The sequence below is a fragment of the Citrus sinensis genome, chromosome 7 (assembly GCF_022201045.2).
Source record: "Citrus sinensis cultivar Valencia sweet orange chromosome 7, DVS_A1.0, whole genome shotgun sequence".
Classification (NCBI taxonomy): Eukaryota; Viridiplantae; Streptophyta; class Magnoliopsida; order Sapindales; family Rutaceae; genus Citrus; species Citrus sinensis.
This window is the reverse complement of record NC_068562.1, coordinates 23,179,787-23,200,019: the sequence shown is the minus strand read 5'-3', so window position 1 is coordinate 23,200,019 and position 20,233 is coordinate 23,179,787. Positions and strand designations below refer to the sequence as shown.

The 20,233-nt window shown below is 31.6% G+C and overlaps 1 pseudogene; it reads left to right on the top strand.

Annotated features, from left to right (window-relative positions):
• Positions 1–20,233, top strand: part of LOC127898877 (uncharacterized) — a 147,233-nt pseudogene that overhangs the window by 12,119 nt on the left and 114,881 nt on the right.

Here is a 20,233-nt window from a genome sequence, read left to right as displayed (position 1 = left end):
TTTTCCTTCCAGGAGATCTTGCAACACTAGAGGCACTTATGACACTAGCATCTTGGGCCCATCTACACATTCACCAGAAACCCATCGGTTTGTTAAATGTCAATAACTTTTATGATGGCTTTATCGCATTTCTTAACCATGCAATAAAAAACTATTTCATTCCCTCTAATGCGAAAAAACTCTTTATTTGTGCTCACACTGCTAATGAGCTACTTGATATGTTACAAGCTTATCGACCGGAGCCAGACCCCTGGACCTTTGTGTTGGAGCGTCCAAATAATGATGGTAACAGTAGCCGCAGTAAGAAGTACAAATTAGATTTAACTCTCCGCCTGTAAATATTTTCTTCTGTGTTGCACCACCCAGGTGATGTCTTCTAAACTCTACTTCTTTCATTTCAAACATTGAGGACAATGTTTCGTTCTGGTTGGGGGGAGGGAATAGTCGACAATTGTGGAATTTTGGTTAAGTTTTTACTAATTTTTTGTTGTAGAAACTAACTGTTGCTAACTTTTTGTGTTGAAGATGGCTGAATATGGAGTGTAGTTACTCTAGAAACGCATCTTCATTGTTTAAAAACAAATTCAAAAAAAAATTCAAAAAAAAAAATTAATTTCAGACATTTTCTTTTTCTTTATTATGTGTTTATGTTTATTTTTCTTCTTTAATTTCTCCTCTATAAATATACATTTTCCAACTTTTGAGTCAAAGATGGCTGAATATGGAGTGTAGTGCCTCTAGAAACGCATCTTCTTAGTTAAAAAAAAAAAATTTTTTTCTAATAAATTTTTCTACATCATTTTCACATTCCTGCATGCATATTTTTCTTTCATGTTTAGAATAGGTTGGGGGGTAGAATGTTGTTAAAAAAAACAAATTTGTGTTATTTGTTTTAACATTGGATGACATGATTAATTTCAAATTTTATTATTTGTATTATCTTTGGTCTTAAGTGATGTTACGCTATGTTTGCTACTTTACATGTTGATGTCGGAGACAAATATGAGTTGCTTGAAGGAATGAACATGTCATAAATAAGTGCCAAGTGAGTTGTTGAGCCTATCATTTTCTTGGAGAGTAACCCTTTTGCCCATTCTCTATACAGCTTAGCAGTTTATTATTTTATACACGATCTCTACATTTCTTTTGAGTTAACCCTTTAAAAAAATGGTAAAAAAAAAGAAAAAAAAAAGAAAAAAAAGAGTGTGTTGCTACATTTGGAGGCCCATCTAACTAGTAGATATGGAAAATTATTTAGAGCCCTAAAAGACGATGGAGAGGCCATCTTTGATCCGTTTGAGCCTTTCAAGCCATCCCTTTTATTTAATATCCATAGTTAACCCTTTTGAGCCTTTAAAAAAAAAAAACATTTTCTTTGTCAACTTATCATCTTGACCCACTCCGATTTGGAGTATTACCTGATATCTTATAAGTTCCATCACCTATGTATGTTTGAGAAAATGTAAATAATTATTTTGTTCAGTGAAGTTATGCCAAATAAAAGCAAAAAAAAAAAAACAAAAAAAACAAAAACAAAAACAAAAGTTGTTGTTTCAAAAGAATAAAAATAGGTGAAATCCACCTTGCAACTTCCAGAAAAAAAAAAAAAAAAATTCTCTGCATTTTTCTCAAACATACACTTTGTTTTCCTTATTTTCCTTCTTTGTTAGCCATGTCCCTAGCCTACGTTTCGTCCTAATAAAAGTCCTTCTTGATTTTAGGGAACTATAGTTTGAAGTAGAAGCTAGTTATATGGGCTAAAAAGATGTAGTGATGCATAATTAAAAAAAAAAAAAAAAAGATAAATAAAGTGGGTTGACTAACATTTTATTTGACTTGAGATCGTATTATTTCTAAGCTGAGGGCATATTTATTTCATCTTGGTGAGAGCATGTGATATCACTTCTTTATTATTTTCTCTCTCAATTACCATTCATTGGAGTGACTATTTTTATTGGGATTAATTTATTTGTGAGAGTGTCACTACTTCCAGTGAGATTTTGGGGTTTGACATGTCATTCTTGAGAGTAGCTAAAACAAAGTCTACTGGGCTAATTCATGTGGATGGTTGATGTGGGTGTGATGTTGCTTTAGACTGGAGATAATGCTTATACTTTTATTTGATTGCTATCATTAATCTGATGGAATAAATACGAGTGTTTCTATTAAAACAAAAAAAAAATTATTTTGAATTTGAATTTTGTTTTCGCTTTATTTGCTAGGGACTAGCAATAAGCTGGTTGGGGGGTGTGTTGAGTGTTAGAAAATGCATATTTATAAAGGAGAAAACCGTCATTTTACATTTTAAGTCTTACTAACAACCCTTACTTTTATATATTTAACCTTCTTGTGATTTAATTACATGTGTTTTATTTTAATTAAGTATTTTATGTATTTTAGGGGCATTATAGTCATTTCACAATAAAGGAGAGATCAGACGGCAAAACGGACATCACTTTTGAACTCAGGACGGTCGAAAACCTTAGGAGGAGCATAAAAGGAAAAATGGCACTATTCACATGTACGGTACTATTCACGTGTACGGTACTGTATACGTTACTGTTCACGACACTGTTCACATAGACGGATGATGACGTGGCATTGACCGATGATGTGGCATTGACTGATGAGGTGTCACGATCCTGTTTGACTAAAATTCTTATGTACTGTTGATGGTGACGTGGCAGCATATCAGTGGACGAAAAATCTCGCGTACGGTGCATGCATCACACAGGATTATTTTCAACCAAACCGCGTTACTGTTCATCCGGGTCAAACCGCGTTACTGTTCAAAGTCGGGTCAAACCGTGTTACTGTTCATCCGCGTGGTCAAACCGTGGACTGTTGACTGATGACGTGGCGCAATCCTGAGCGTCCAAACTGTTTTTAATCCGATGGCCATGATTTACTCCATGTATCTATAAAAAGGGGGCCTCCCCCCCCTAATCTGATATCTCTGAATCTATTTTTGGGATCCATTTTCTATAATTCCTTCTCCATCTTGTATTTTCTTCGTATTTTAATAAATTCCCATTTTGCCCCTAGTTCAATTATGAGTGGCTAATTTTCTTTCAAGCTTGGGTTGAAGGTGAAGTCTCAACATGTGTCATGGGCTTTATTTGGTAAATTTATTTTCTCTTCCCCTCTAGTTTTTGTGGATGTTTTGACTTCTCGTCGACAAATAATACTAATCTTGTCTAGTACCGCCTTGGTTTCACCGGCCCTCTGGTACAAGGTTATTATTATTTGGCACGATAAGCCCTTAGCACCATATTGATTAGAGCGTGGTTCATGAGGTGTGGATTCCCCCCTCATGATTTAATTGGCATTAATACGAATTATTTAGCCCATGATGCATGTTGATACGGATCCAGATACCCAAGTACGTCAATTTAATAGATTTTCTCTTCAATTTATTCTCTCAATTGCAATTCCAATTTTAGAATTTATTCTCGCCATTTTAATTTAAGTCTTAGCATATTCCAAATCATTTCCACCATAAATCCAACAACCCATTTACAAAATTAATTCTATACACAATTAAAATCCACCTCCTCGTGGGATCGACACTCGTCACCATAGATCTATACTACAATAGATTCGTGCGCTTGCGAGTACATTAAAATTTGCACAACAATGCCCTTAAATCCCATACTTGAGATTAAAATATTTGACTGTTGGGGAATTGATTTCATGGGTCCATTTCCACCATCTTTTGGATTTGTGTACATATTAGTTGCAATTGATTATGTCTCAAAATGGATTGAAGCAATGTCTTGTCGAAATAATGATAGTAAAACTGTCGTTAAATTTTTAAGAGAAAACATTTTAAGTCGATTTGGAATCCCTCGAGCCATTATTAGTGATGGAGGTAGGCATTTTTGTAATAAGTCATTTGAGTCTTTAATGAAAAAATATGGAATTACACATAAAATTGCTACCCCTTATCATCCTCAAACAAATGGTCAAGTTGAATTAGCAAATAGGGAGATAAAAAAAATTTTAGAAAAAATAATTAACCCAAACCGCAAAGATTGGTCTCTTCGATTGACTGATGCACTTTGGGCATACCGTATTGTTAAAACATCTTTAGGAATGTCACCTTATCGGCTAGTATATGGTAAACCTTGTCACTTACCTGTTGAACTTGAGCATAAATCATTTTGAGCTGTTAAAGCTTTTAATTCAAATTTGGATGATGCTGGTAATGTGCGAAAATTGCAATTGAATGAACTTGAGGAATTAAGAAATGATGCATATGAAAATTCAAGAATTATTAAGGTAAGAACAAAACTTTTTCATGATAAAAGAATTTTTCAAAAAACATTTGAAATTGGTCAAAAAGTGTTGCTTTATAATTCTCGTCTTCATTTGTTTCCAGGAAAGCTAAAGTCAAAGTGGAGTGGCCCATTTATTGTAAAAAAATGTATATCCACATGGGGCTGTACAAATTGAGAATCCAAAAAATAGTGTTACATTTAAAGTTAACGAACAAAGAATAAAGCCATATCTGGAATACCAATCACGTGAGCCATGCACTGAAATAAATTTGAGTGACCCACAAAATCTTGATTAAGTTTTTAATGAGTATTTTAACTTTTCACTGTTGTTTTACCGTTTGAATTGTTTGACTGTCTTAAATGATACGTGTTGTGATATTTCTTACTTAAGTGTGTTTAATAATTGTGTTTTATTCATCATTATACATCATGAGTACCTCAATAAGGAAGATTCTGTTCACACATCTTAAAAGACTTTTGCGAATAAGATTTCACTTGAGAAGATTGATACAAAGCTGTAAATCACATCCAATTTGGGAACGACAACCACCAGAATTAGTGGTCTACGTTAAGGATCAAGAAAGACAACTCAAAGCAATAGAGCGTGGTATATATGAATTTCCATTGGAGCTTGAGGTTAACTCAATGAGAGGAAGAATGTAAGCTCATTTTCCTTTGTACATATTGTGTTTCTTTTTTGTTATTCGCTTTCACGTTTGATTTGATTTTGTAGATTTGATTTTAGTGTGTTTTGATTTATTTTCCCGTATAAATGGTGGATAACGGTACTCTATGACTTTTTAAGTCGGTATCCTTAGTTTCCCACAAAAACTGAAATCTCAAAATCATGCATGGAAGAAATACAACATAAATTGCAAAAGCGTTTTCCTTCTCTCCCTCAAAATGCACTCAAAAAAATTTACAAAGCTCGTTGTGAAAGGTTGGGTTTGTTAATGATCAATAGAATTCCTTCTGATATTTGTTGGTTAATTGAAGTAAAGGTCCGATTAGCTGGTGAGTTTCCTGTGAAATTCTAGTTATGCAACCCAAGAGGGGAGGGGGTGAATTGAGATTTTAAAAATTAAGCTAAGCAAATTACACAACAATTTAATCTAATGCCTTAATGGAATGAAAAACAATAAATTCAATACAGCATAATAATAAAGGAGTAAGGGAAGAGAGAGCTAACACAATGATTTTTACGTGGTTTGGCAATCCCCGCCTACGTCCACGTTTCCAAGCTCACCGGGCTTGAGGATTTCACTAAGCAAGCCTCCAAGGCTTCAAATGTTTACAATTGACTTCCAAGGTGTCAATAGACCTTCACAATAAGAGATTATCCCCAATCTCTTAACCTAAGTGTATCACAACACTTACAATCTTTTAACTTGATTTTACAAAAAGGATTACAAATGAATTTCTCTCACACAATGTGTTTGATCACAAATGAAAGCTCAATGTGTGAATGAATGAGATGAATACAAGGATTTAAAGCTCAATAAAAGTTGTATTCTCTATATTTTGCTCAATGATGATCGTTGGAATTATTCATATTTGGATTTGAATGAGCTTATTTATAGTTGGAGCTAAAAACTAGTTGTTATTGACTTTCTGCTCACTGTCGGATCGCCGTTAACTAGATGTCGGATCACCGTTTGACTGGTCAATATGACCGTTGGGCTGAATTTTCAAATTGTCGGATCATCGTTTTAATAGATGTCGGATCGTCGTTAGTGTCCAGAGGCTAATATTTCAATTCTGTACAATGTCGGTTAGCCGTTATCTAGATGTCAGATTGCCGTTAGTGTCCAGAGGCTAATCTTCAGTTCTGTTCGATGTCGGCGAGCCGTTATCAAGATGTCGGATCGCCGTTTCTACAGTAACTGCTACAGTGAACTATTTTATAAAATAACAGTTTGACCCCAAAACTTTATAGGGAAATTATCATTCATATACCCTATATTTGCTCTATTATAAAAAATACTACAATACTTTGAGGGTGTATCAATCGTCCACTCTTAGTTGACAAAATGTATCAGCCGACCACCAAACCGTTAGTTGTTGTTTGAAAGTTAACGGAGTTACAGTGAATTGACAATTTTACCCTTGAAAATTATCACTTGTATACCCTTAAATTCTCTTTTTATCACTTGTATACCCTTAAATTATCACTTGTATCATATGAAAAGACCAAATTACCCTTCTGACGTCATCATACTTAAACGGCAACTAACGGTTTGGTAGTCAGCTGATACATTTTGTCAACTTAGGGTGGACGATTGATACACCCTCAAAGTGTTGTAGTATTTTTGATAATGGAGTAAACTAAGGGTATACAAATGATAATTTCTCAACTTTATATAGTTATATTATGGCCCAAAACGTTATAAATTTTGCAAATAGACCAATTTTAGAATTTCTAAATAATGCTTACCATTCCCAAAACTTTCTGCAATTATGATATGGCCCAAAATGCTATGAATACTTTTCAAATAAATCCTTCTCCAAAATTTCAAACAATACTTGTTGATTTCAAAGTTTTCAAAACTCTTTCAATTAAACCATAAACTTGAAAAACAACTAATTTCATAAAATCATTTTTCCATTAAATATAAAACCTTTAAAATGTGAAAATAATGATTTATTTAAAATGTACAAAAATAATTTGAGCTTTTAAAAACTTAATCATTCTTAATTTTGTTTGTTATCATCAAAATCAACATTATGAATACATAAATGTTAACATCCTGATCCATTTATTTCTTACATGCCTGGTTTTGGTAAAAGCACATTTGCTAAAAAACGGAGAGCTAGAAGACTTGGCTCAGAATGTCATAATTGTGTACGACTTAGTTGCAAACTAGAAGTTTGTAAATCTTTAGGAATGGTTTCTGATAATCGAGGAGATAAAATTAAATTCGTTAAAGATGACATGAGTAAAAAATTGTTGGATGATATCTTACGATCTCTAGAGACGCATCGAAGCGGACATGTGCAATATGAGATACACAGGTTATAGAGACTATTCTAAAAATAATGTGCACAGTTTAGTCTTAGGAATCTAACTAAAAAATACCATATTTGCCAGTTTATAAGAAAACTAAATTGGAAGCCTATCCTCAACCCATAGAGGGCGTTCAAGCCGTTACTGGACGTAAAACCAGAGAAGATGTGAGCCACAATCACAACTACCAGTAAATATCCTTTTACTTCATTGTTCTTTTATCATTTGCATTATTGCATTTAATGGAGTGATTTTGTATTTAATCATTATTTGTTTTCTTTTACTTTTTTTTTCACTGTTTGCTTTTCTTTTTACTGTTTGCTTTTGAATAATTGAGACATGAGCTTTACGCACCATCTAACAAATACACCAACCCATTTACAGTTGTTTCTCATTTTGTCTGTCACTTAGATCTTTAAATAAGAGCTCTTTTTCCAAACCACTCACAACTTGTTTTTGAAGATTATTCTAATGGCAACATCTTTGAGTAGACAATTCAAAAACATTTGTGTGCTCTCTGGATTTCATTATGGAAAATAGAAAGAGTTCGTTCAAGCAGCTGTAGATCTTGGTCGTGCCATAGCTGAGAGGAAACTGCACCTTGTATATAGAGGAGGTGACCGCGGGTTATCAAAACTTGTCTCATAAGCTGTTTTTATTAGAGAAAACCAGGTACTAGGTATCATTCCATAAACCTTAAAACCTCTGGGATGCAGGTCTGATGTACCAATTGGAGAAGAGTTAGTTGTCTCAAGTATGCAAGAGCGAATAACTGAGATGTTAACTCATGCTGACGCTTTCATTTTCTTGCAAGGAGATCTTGCAACTTTAGAGGCATTGATTACATTTGCATCTTGAGCCCATTTAAACATCCATAAAAAACCCATTGATTTACTAAATGTTAATAATTTTTTTGATGGGTTGCTCACATTCATTAACCATGCAATTAAGAATCATTTTATTCCAATCTCTACGACAAATCTCTTTCTTTGTGCTTCTATTGCTAATGAGTTACTTGATCTTTTACAAGCTTACAAACCAGAGCGAGATCCTAAGATATTGGCATTGGAATAGTCGACTAATGATGGTAACCCTAACCCTAGTAAGAAGTACAAGTTGGAAGTAACTCTTCGGTTGTAACTATCTTCTCAGAGCTATGAGGTTATGTCTTCTAAACTCTACTTCTTTCCTTTAAGTCATTGAGGATAATGTCTTGTTCAGGTTGGGGGGAGGGAATAGTTGACAACTGTGGAATATAGCAAATCCTAGCAATGCTTTTGTCGAAGATGACAAAATATAGGGTGTAGCAACTCTAGAAACGCATCTTCAGCGGCTTGTTCAGGTGTGATCTTTCCTGTTTCTTCTTTTATTATTTAATTTTTCTTTTTGCATGCATATTTTTAAATTATGAATTATGTTTAGATTAGGTTGGGGGGAGGGTAGTTGATGTAAATTGTAAATAAGTGTGTTTATTTAAAAAAAAAACCAAAAACAACAATTTGTTTGTGTCTAGGATGGCTGTGTAAAGAGTCACAATTTTTTAGACGCATCCTAATAGTCTTGTTGTATTATATTTTGATTTTAAAATTCATAATAAGTTGTTTTTGTTCCCTTTTCTTTGAATTACTCAAATTTGTGAACTCTCCTCCATTTAGTTATAAAGTTATTTTGTTGTTTACTCATTTAACAAGTATTATTAAATCATTCTTCACACACACACTATGACACATACTAGTGGGTTGTAAGTTCAAATTTTTGCAGCATTTAGTTCTTTTAATTTATTAGGGATAATATCTAAGGTAGTAGAAAGTGTATATTCCAAAAAAAAAGGTGAAAAAAAAGAAAAAATTAAATGAGTTTAATTTTGTTATATCTAGAACCCGAGTAATTAAGTCCGTACAGGTGTTTCAACACCTAGTACCCTAAGGTCAACTGATCTGAGAGTCACTGACCTAAAGCTCGTTACATGTGTTATAGATATATTGTTTGCTTATTTATTAAAAACCCGAGTAATTAAGTCTGTAGGGGTGTTTCAACACCTAGTGCCCTAAGATCAACTGGTCTGGGAGTCACTGGCCTAAAGCTCACTACATTGGTTAAAATCGCAATATTTTTGTAAAAAAAAAAAAAGAGCTTGAATAATCTACTGCCTGAAGATAGAATTTCTAATGAGTTTTAGAACGAAAATGTTGTTTTTTTTTAATGAAACTCCATAAGTATTGTGTTACTTACTTGAGCACAAAAGAAGATTTATGATATTCTGGATAATGAGTGGATGACCAAGAGTTAAAAAAAAAATAAAATTGGGAGAGTTTATTTATTTGGTAGTTTAGAGGATAGATGAACAACTATTAACTTGCATGTGAATTTTGTAAATCTTAATTTAATATAACGCTTTAATTGCTAGGTGCTAGCAATAAGCTAGTTGGGGGGTGTGTTAGTGTTAAAAATTGTATGTTTACTAAGGGATAAAAATGTTATTTTGTGCTATTAATGTAATTTATATTTGTAATTGTGTAACTCATTGTGAATTTCTAATTATTTTTCTAAATATTTGATTTTGTGTATTTTTGTGTGTTTATTAGGTAAAAATAATAATTTCATGCAATTTGAGGTTCCGAACAAATGTATGGATGTCAAATTTGGATTCCGAAAGTCCGAGAAATTAAGTCATTGTCGAGGAGGATCCAAGACTTTTGTTGTAAATTTTTACGTTTTTACCACGCTAAATGTAATAATTGTAAAATTATAAGTTTTTACCATATTAGGTATGGTAATTGTTAGTGGAATGTGTTGGATATGCTTGAGTGGATAAGTTAGGTTTATGTTTTATTAGTGGGATTATTAGTGGGACAAATGTAAGGTTAAGATGTAATTATATTTTTTTATTTGTGTGGTGTGGATTTACCATGTATTAGTATAAATAGAGGGGAGGGGGGTGAACACACCCCTCCACACCTTCTCTTCTCTTCTTTCCCCCCAAATTCTTCTTCTCATCTCTTTTTGTAATTTATTTTCAATCAATAAATTAGTTTTATTTCAATTTTCAAATTCCATTTTTAATTATGTGTTTTTCAATTTTAGTAATTTCCTTTATTAAAAAAATGTTTGGCTAAATATTAATAGTTAGGGGAAGGTGAAACTCTTAGGAAATAAATATGATTTAATAAAATTCAATTTTTAATTTTATAAATTAATGTTATTTTCTATTTAATTTTATACATATTTTATATTATGAAATTTTGATTTATTGTAGACAAATAAGGGAGTTTGGCACAATAAATTCTTTTTATCCTAATATAAGGTATGGTAAAATGGTATTTTGACTTATTGTAGATAAATTAAATTTTGGCACAATGAATACTTAATCCATCTTAAAATGAAAGGGAAAATAATAATAATTTATATAATTAATCTTTTGGGCAATAAATCTAAAAAAATGGCAAAAAGAATTTATTAAGTTTTATTTACAACTGAGAGTGAATCCACAACTCTAACTAATTTAATTTCATAGTTTTATTTAAATTAAGTTGTTTATATTTAAATTTTATTTTCAAATTTTAGATAAAATAAAATAAACAAATTAAATTTTTTCTTTGTGGATCGACCTCGGACTCACCGAGATATATTATAACTAGGCACTCTTATACTTGAGAGAAAATCAAACACATTTTAAGTCGTGTCACTATGTTACAAGTTTTATCCTTCAGATTGCACGTAAACTCAAGGATGAGTTTCTTTCAAGAGGAGCGGAATGATTTTGGACAATTAATTACTTTAGCCAGTGTTCTAATTTTTGTTAATAAGATTTTATTAGAGTTGTATTATAGTATGTTATTAGAGTCCTCCTACTATTATCTAGATAGGATTCAATTTTCAAACTTGAGTATTCTTAGGCTAGCTAGGGGATTTGCTCTATTGTAAATAGAGTCGTTAAATAATATATTTGATAACCTTTAATTAATAATAAAATCCTCTTGTATAATTCCTTTGTAATTATTTATCTAAATCTCTCTATTTGAGTTGTTTGGATTAGAGCATTTTCTAAGCTTGTTGTGAGGCATTATTATAATCTTGTTGTAAAGCATTATTATCTGTATGACAGAGCAACATAGTAACATAGTAGAAGCAGAATTGATTGGTAGGGAACATTAGATATTGTTTTAATACTGAACCAAGTCAACACGATTAGGTTATATCCCTATCAAAGCATGATTAGATCTCATTCTGATTCAAATGACTCAATGAGATTTTTAATAACGTATAAAGTGAGATTAGGTGACGCTCCATTCTAAACGACTCTAGAAGAGAGATTTTAATAGATAATCACAGATAAAACTATAAAAAAATAATTTTTATTAAATAATTGAAGCTGAAGTTATAAAAATAATAATAAGACCTTTCTATTTATAATAGAGGAAACCTACTTTACTAAGTTAATGTAAAAAAAAATCATAATTATAATAGAAATAAAATATTAAGATACATGCTATAATTGACTCTATTAAAATAGAAAATTTTAAAATAATAAAAATTTTAAAATTTTAAAATAACGTCCTACATTCAATTTTAATATGATTGTTATTTAATTTATTTAAAAAATAAAACAAAGAGAAAAGAAAATGAAGGTCACAAATTAAAAAGATGAAGCAAAGACATCCGTGACTACTGTAACGCAAAGGGCAAGAACAAATGGTTAATTAATGTCAAAAGTAGGTTTGGGCCCAGAGTTAATGTTATAAATGCCAAATTGGAATTTCTCTTAAGTTTAGAATAAGCGCAAATAAAAATGTTTTTAAACATTTAATTCATTATTCTTTCCAAATAAAAACAAAATTATCTGCATATAATACGGACCGGATTGTGAACCCTTTTGACTTTTGAGATGTCTTCGTTACATAATTTCAATCAGATTGCAAGTGCCCAAGGCTTTTTAATGATTAACTTGACATTATAGGAGTTTCCAGACAATATAAAGATATGGGATACTAAAACAGATTTTTGGATTTTTTCTTTTGTACAGGTATATTATGATACGTCACACGAGAGGTCCGCTAAAAATTTAGATACAACGTTTATAGATACCAAGTATAATAGAAAAGGAGAAAGAACTCCTAGATAGACTCAAACTATTGCATCCGCTGTTGGTTGTCCCCACCGTTGGACTACAAGGCCAATTATTATTATTATTATTGTTATTTGTTCATGAAAGCTTCTAAAAGGCCATTGGTATAATTCTTGGATATTTCCTTAAAGTAACTTAAGTTGTCCTCATCATGTCAACAGTGTGACAAAGAATAGACATCAGAAGAGCAAGTAATTAACAAGGGAAAAATATCACACAAATAATAATAATAATAATAAATAAATAAATAAAACCAAAATGAGAGGTCACGTTGTGTTGCTCATGACTCATGAGAAATAGATAATGAAATTAGTTGCACTCCCAAGGTTGATCATATAAATACCATCACAGTAGCATACATCAAAAGATCATAAAGTTACAATAAAGCTTCGTACATATCACGAAAACAGTTTAAGTACTGAATTTAATTTATAAAATGGCTAGACTTATTTGTATAATATAATATACACTGAACTATGATAATTAAGAACATATTCGCATTTTTATAGACTCTAGATTTCAAAAGCATCAACAGCTAGTTAATAAAATTCATCCTGAAGAAGAACTGCCAAAACAGGAACAAAGGGGATGAAAACCGAGTTCGTGAAGAATAACCTTCAGCTCGTGATAAAAAGATGAGAAAATTCGACGCTTAATGCATCCTCTCTTATGAGGGAGATAAAGAACTTGCTCCATTTTCTGCTGGCAATAAGTTCTGAACCTCGCCTCGGACTTAAGGGATCCAGCTTCAGCTTTAGGCATTGTGAAAAAATTATAAGGCAAAAATTAATGGGTATTTTACAACAAAATTATATGGTGTCAAATGTCCAATGCGTTGAGCTCATATATATATTTGTGTCAACTCAGCAAGAGACAAAGTTGACAAATGCACGGAAAATGAGAGTACAACTTCATATTTAAACGGAGTTGACAAAATGAAGGAAAATTATATACTTATCCCACACGATATTCATTGACTCCAAAGTCCAAACCTACTTATCTTATGAAAAGCAAGTAGTAGACCCACATCATAGAGACATGATAATGCCTTAATTAGAGTTTGATTGAGTGTCGACAGCTGGTTTAGGTGATGGGACTCACCACGGTGAAGGGCGTTTGCAAGGTGGTAGTTGTGGGATGCTGCCCCATGGGTAAGCAAAGGGATTTGATGAGCTGATGACCGAGGTGGTAGCACCGAAGACCATATCATAGGAGGCCAATGTAGCACCAATGGAAAGTGGCCAAAGCGTGGTAGTCCATGGCCAGACTCACTACTATTACTTTTGTTATTTTTTGAATTATTATTTCTACAAATACATTATCATCTGAAATTTATTGAGAGCCTAAATACATAAATTTGTAGTGCACCCTAGAATTATTTAGGGCATGAGTTCTTACTATGGCTGCTCATGACTAGTATTTTCTAACACTTGAGTTATGAAACAACAAACGAACAATAAAAAAGAATACCGGTATATATGTTTGCTTTGCATACCGCACTACATTGGAGGTAAATTTTAAATAGAAAAAAGGACACCCTTTTTGAGGAAATAATCACAAAGGCCCCTAAGATTTCAATAAGGAATATAAGACCTCATTTTGACAATAATATATTTTGATGTTATAAACCCAAAAATGTTGACCCCAAAATTTTATAATAAATAGAAATATGGCATTAAAATAAATGTAATAATGTATACATTTTAAAATAATTTCAATATTTAAAAGTATTTTATATTTTACAATCTATTAGACCTAATTTATTACATTAAAGCAATTTAATAAAAAATAGAAACATAATATTAAAATAAATAAATTAAAATCAAAATTATTTTGGGTATTATTAAAAATAATTTTAATAGTATTAATAAGAAGGCATTTTGTTAATTGTAAATCTATTTAATCCAAATATTTGTTAAAAATCTCTATAATAAATACAGATATATAATTAAAATAAATATAATAATTTAATATTTAATATTATTTTAAATGTTAAAAATAATTTAATATTATTAGATAGATTATATTATTTATATTAAATTTTTATTAATTAAAAAACTTCAAAGTCAGTTTTCTAAATTACTAAATTTAAAGAGTATTATGGTCAAAAAGGGGGTCTTGGTATCCCTTTTGAAAACTTGAGTGTCTTTGTGACCGTTTTCCCAAACCTTAGGGGTGTAGGTGTCCTTTTTCCTTTTAAATATTTATTTCTTTAATTAAAGACAAAATTTAAGATAGCCAAAGAATAAATTATCACAAATTCATCAGTTTAATTTAAATTTAAATTTTAAATGTTACCTACATCAATTATAGGAATTTATATTTATTTTTTAAAGTTTGCGGTTGAGATAATTAGAAAAATATAATACTGATTCAGCTACGACGATGCCGAAGAAAAAATGAATTCGAAAGTATTAAGTACATCATCTGCCGTCCAAAAACATTTTTTTTTAAGCAGAATAAAATATAATTAGTAATATGATCCACAATTTGAGAAATTATTCTCTGTAATTCCAAGAAAATCTCGAATGATTCAACGGAAATCAAGTGCCTGAAGTTTTAACGATTGAATTGACACGCATTAGAATTATGAAGAAGAGACAAAGATTTGGAAATTTCTTGAAAAGTAACCTAGCTAGCTTGGAGGTAATTTGGCTACTGGCCACAAAATGCCAACCCAAAAAATTAAATGAAACAGAAAACGCGCAACATTAATAAGAATTAGGGCCCTACAATATTTGTATCCAATAAAACCTTTTGAACCTTAATTGTGATCATATATGGTGAGAAGAGATGGTAGATGAAGAGAGACTTTAGTCAAGTAGCTACTAACTTGTCTGAAAATATCATAACTGTAGCGTAATTCTCATTGCATAACGAATAATAATGCATAACTTTTGATGTAGGATGACTCAGCTCAATACTGAATAAAAATTTATTAAATAGAGTCAAATTAAATATATTTTAAAGATTTTTATTTCTAATTAATTTGTGATTCACAGTGAGTTTACCCTTGCATAATTATTGAATTAACAAAATTTCACTTTCTGTGCCTTAGTGGATTATTATTATTATTATTATTTTTAATCTTCAACCTAGTTTTATAAGACGGAGTGGAGTCACAAATTAAAAGGTAAAGGCAAGAATGGGGAGTGGGAATTTACAACAAATTATGGGTGTGTATGTGTCAAAAGTCCATTGCTTTGTACTCGCATATATTTCTGTCAATTTAGCAAGAGACAAAGTTGTCAAATGAAGAGAAGTTGAGAGTTGAACTTCTTACTAAAGAAAGAGTGTACATACACCAGACGCCTGAGTTGACGATATTTTGGTAAGATAATACCATGAAATTGCATCATTCATATGCATGGTGTTAGGAATTTTCATCTATAAATTTATTGATTTATACAAACAGAAATTTATGGGGCTAACCTTTAAGTTATAGTCCAAATTTTATCTCATTAATATTCAGGGAATAAATCCACCGTCTACTCACATTTATGAAGAAGGATTTTTATCCCTAACTAATATGTGGTAGAGATATGAGTCTTTCTATTACAAGAACTTGAACCCACCATCTCCACTTTTTTTTTTTTTTTTTGATGAGTTAGGTTACTACTAGGCTATAGCACTAGGATTAATTTTTTGGAAAATTTGGTACTCGTACATTTGATACAAACACAATTAGAAAAAGAGAACAATAAAATTAACAGCAACTTTTATTACTATTGCTCCATTACACCTCAGCTATTGGATAAAAAGAAAAAGAAAAAATAAAAATAAAAACAATTTGGGCTAGACATCTTGTTGACCTTGAGGAGTACGTAACCTATTATTAGTGAGGATAAATATATTTAGGCTATTCTATAATATAATTTATCTAGGATAGTCTATATAGCTAGTTTTCTAATAACAAAATATTAGTGGACTTTTTAATTTCTCTCTATATTGAACAAATCACTATAACATTTCAAATTCTATAATTTTCTCTCTCTATTTTTATTCTTCTCTTTTAAGTTAATGTATTAATTTGTCATTTCTCTTTTGATGTAAGAATGGTGGTTTTTTTTTTTTGTGGTGGAAAAGTAATTTGACATTTTTAATCACACGTAAATGATTAAGTTTTATATGTTATTGAGGTACTATATTATAAAAGTAGTTTGTGATAAATATGACTTTTATATAATATATTTTGCAAAATTAAAAGGATATTATAATTTTTTTGTCATATAAGTTTGAGATCAAAGAAAAAACTTAGCTCCCAAACCACACTAGTAATTATTTACCAAATATTTCAATGTTATAGTCTAAAAATTATAGATGTCCAATGACAGTACCAAACAAGACCTTACTATCTGCTCCCCAAATGCAATAAAAATAATTCTTGAAACGGCAATATTGGAAAGAGTATTTTTTTTAAATTAATAGCAACTGAAAAAAAAAATATATGTATTACATACAACAACTCAATTGCCAGCAGTTGAAGCTCTCCTTGTTGAAAACACTAAACTTGTTTTACATGAATAATTCATTTAAGTGGAATGAGGTGTTGAGTTGAATATGGCCCTTCATTATTATGCTCCATCATCATGATCCTACAATGTTATATCCATGAAGTATCTAATTGAGTGGAGATTAGTTTTATAGTTTGGATGCCATTAAAGGACTCCTTTAGAGCATGTTAGCTGAGTGGAATATGTTTGGTGCTATGATGAAAGCTTAGTGGAATATGTTAGGTGATGTGTATTGTTATGATTATGTTTGTGTTTCATTCACTATAAATACCTATGCCATTTGTGTTATATGCATCAAGTGTAAGAAAAAGAAAGCATAACAAGGAAAACAAAGCTTCTAAGAATATTTTGTGAGAGTGTGTGAATTGTTCTAGTGATGTTCTTGAGCTTTCTCCAATAAAACTTATCTTTTATTCTTTGAAATTCTCCAACAAAGTGGTATCAGAGCTAGTTATCGATGCTCCACATAGCATTGTAGCATATCAAATCAAAGGGCTCGACGAGACAAAAATAATTCCACAAAAATCAGCTTGATTGGAGTCTGAACACCCCCGCAATTGCTGCCCAAAGTTTTTTGCCCTACAACTGAGTCAACTCACCAAGTTGAGCCACACTATTTCAAGCCAAACCAAATCAAGTCGAAACCGAGTCAAGTCAACCGATCCGAACCAAATTTTTGACCGTTGACCAACTTTGACTGTTGACCGTCATTCCCCATTGATTAGTAGTTGACATATGTTTCTCTTAAGATTTTTCGACGTTCCGAATCCATCTTTGCATTCATAATCTCCAAATTCTTGCTCAATTTGTGAATTATGGAAAATGATGGCATGATATCATTTCAAGTTCCACAATTGAAGAGGAGTAAGTTTGACAATTGGAGTATCAAAATGAACGCTCCTTAGGTGTACATGATATATGGAAGCTGTGGAAAAAAAGGCTTTTCTGTGCCAAAAAATAAAGCTACTTTAACCGCGGCACAAAAAGAGAATTTGAAAGACTTAAGAAAATAAGAGAATAAAGCAAAGTATCTCTTCTTTCAATCATTAGATAAAGATACTTTTGAAAAGATTGCTAGCACAACCTCCTCAAAGGAAGTGTGATAGAAGCTAGAAACCTCTTACAAATAAGCGAAGCAAGTTAAGAAGGTTCATTTTCAAACATTGAAAAGAGAATTTGAATCCTTACATATGAAGTTATTTGAATATATTTCAAATTATTTTACTCGAGTTATGACTGTTGCTAATGAATTAAAAAAAAATGGTGAAGAACTAAACAAAGTAAGGACTATTGAAAAGATAATTCATTCAGTAAATTTGAAGCTTGATCATATTGTTGTAACATTTGAGGAAACGAAAGATTTAGAGACTATGACGATTGAAAAACATCAAGAAAGATTGCAAGCCTATGAAGAAAAAATGAAGAAAAAGCATGGGATTAAAGAACAACTCCTTAAGATGGAAATTAATCCAAAGAAGAAAGAGGAAAACTCTAACAATGAAAGGAAGCAGTATGTCTGAGGTAGAGGTCGTTTACCTTCAACAACAATAACTCCAATTATGGAAAAAGAGAAAGCTCGACCAAAGGACGAGGCAGAGGCAATCCAAGATCGAGGTATGACAAATCCCAAGTACAATGCTATAATTGTCAAAAGTTTGGGCACTATGCTTCAGAATATACAGCTTCAAGTACCAAAATTGATGAGAGAGTGAATTATATTGAAGAGAAGAATGGTGAAGATGTTATGTTTTACTAGTATGAAATAAAATAAGTGGAGGTCAAGAAAATACATGGTATATTGACACAAGTGTTAGTAATCACATGACAGCAGAAACATAAGCATGTTCAAAGAAGTAAATGAATCTATGAATGGCAATGTTGCTTTTGGAGATGATTCAAAAGTACCAGTGAAGGACAAATGAGACATTTTTTTCATGCAAAAGATGGTAGCCACCAATTAATTTCAAATATTTATTATGTGCCCAGTATGAAAAGTAACATCCTCAATTTAGGTCAACTCTTGAAAAAAGGTTATGATATTCACTTAAAAGATTTCAGTCTTTTTCTAAAGAGATGATAAAGGAAACCTAATTACAAGGGTAAGAATGGTGAAGAATAGAATGTTTCCTTTAAATACTCAAAATGATGTTGTAAAATTTCTCAAGGGGTGTCGCAAAGATCTAACCTAGATTTAGTAACTTCGATATGAACATCTCAACTTTGGTGGACTAGAGCTACTATCAAAGATGTCCATGGTGAAAGACCTGCCTTCAATCAATCATCCCAATCAACTTTGTAAAGGATATTTACTTGGCAAGCAATTTAGAAAGAACTTATCAAGAGCTTAGAAGTTACTCGTGCTTATTCATACTGATGTGTTCAGTCCATTCAAGCCAAACTCTCTTGGTAAAATTAACTATTTCCTTCTCTTTATAGATAATTTTTCAAAAAAAACTTGAGTGCATTTTTTGACGCAAAAGTCAAAAGTTTTTGAAGCTTTTAAGAATTTTAAAGCTACAGTGCAAAAAGAAATTGGATACCAAATTAAAGCAATGAGATCTTATCAAGGTAGAGAGTTCATTTCCAAAGAATTCGTAGAGTTTTATGAAGCAAATAAAATTTGGCACCCTTTAACAGTTCCAAGATCCCCTTAACAAAATGGTGTTGTAAAAAGGAAGAACAAAGCCATTCTTGAAATGGCAAAAAGCATGCTCAAGAGTAAGAGACTACCTAAAGAATTTTGGCCTGAAACTATTGCATGAGAAGTCTACCTATCTAACTGATCTCCAACAAGAAGTGTATGGGACATGACGCCATAAAAAGCATGGAGTAGAAGAAACCCCAACATTGCCTATCTGAGAGTTTTAGAAGCATTGCCCATGTGGAGAAAAGAGCTAAGCTGGATGATAAAAGTGAGAAGTTCATCTTCATTGACTATGACAACAATTCTAAATGATACAAGTTGTACAATCCAAATAACGAGAAGATCATGATAACCAGAGATGTAATTTTCAATGAAGAAGGAAATTTTTGGCTCTACTGTGAATGACTTCAACTTCTTTCCCATTGAAGAAGATGATCATACACAGATAAAAGAAATAGAAGAACAATAAAATCCAGCTACTCCACATATCTCACCAGCATCAATCATATGTGAAGATTCATTACCATCTGTTTTAAATGAAAGAACCAAAGAACGTATAAGGAGTCTTCAAGATCTCTACAAGGTAATTGATAGACTTGACAATCTCACACTCTTTTGCCTCTTTTTTTATTGTGAGCCAATCAACTTTCAAGAAGCTGCACAAGA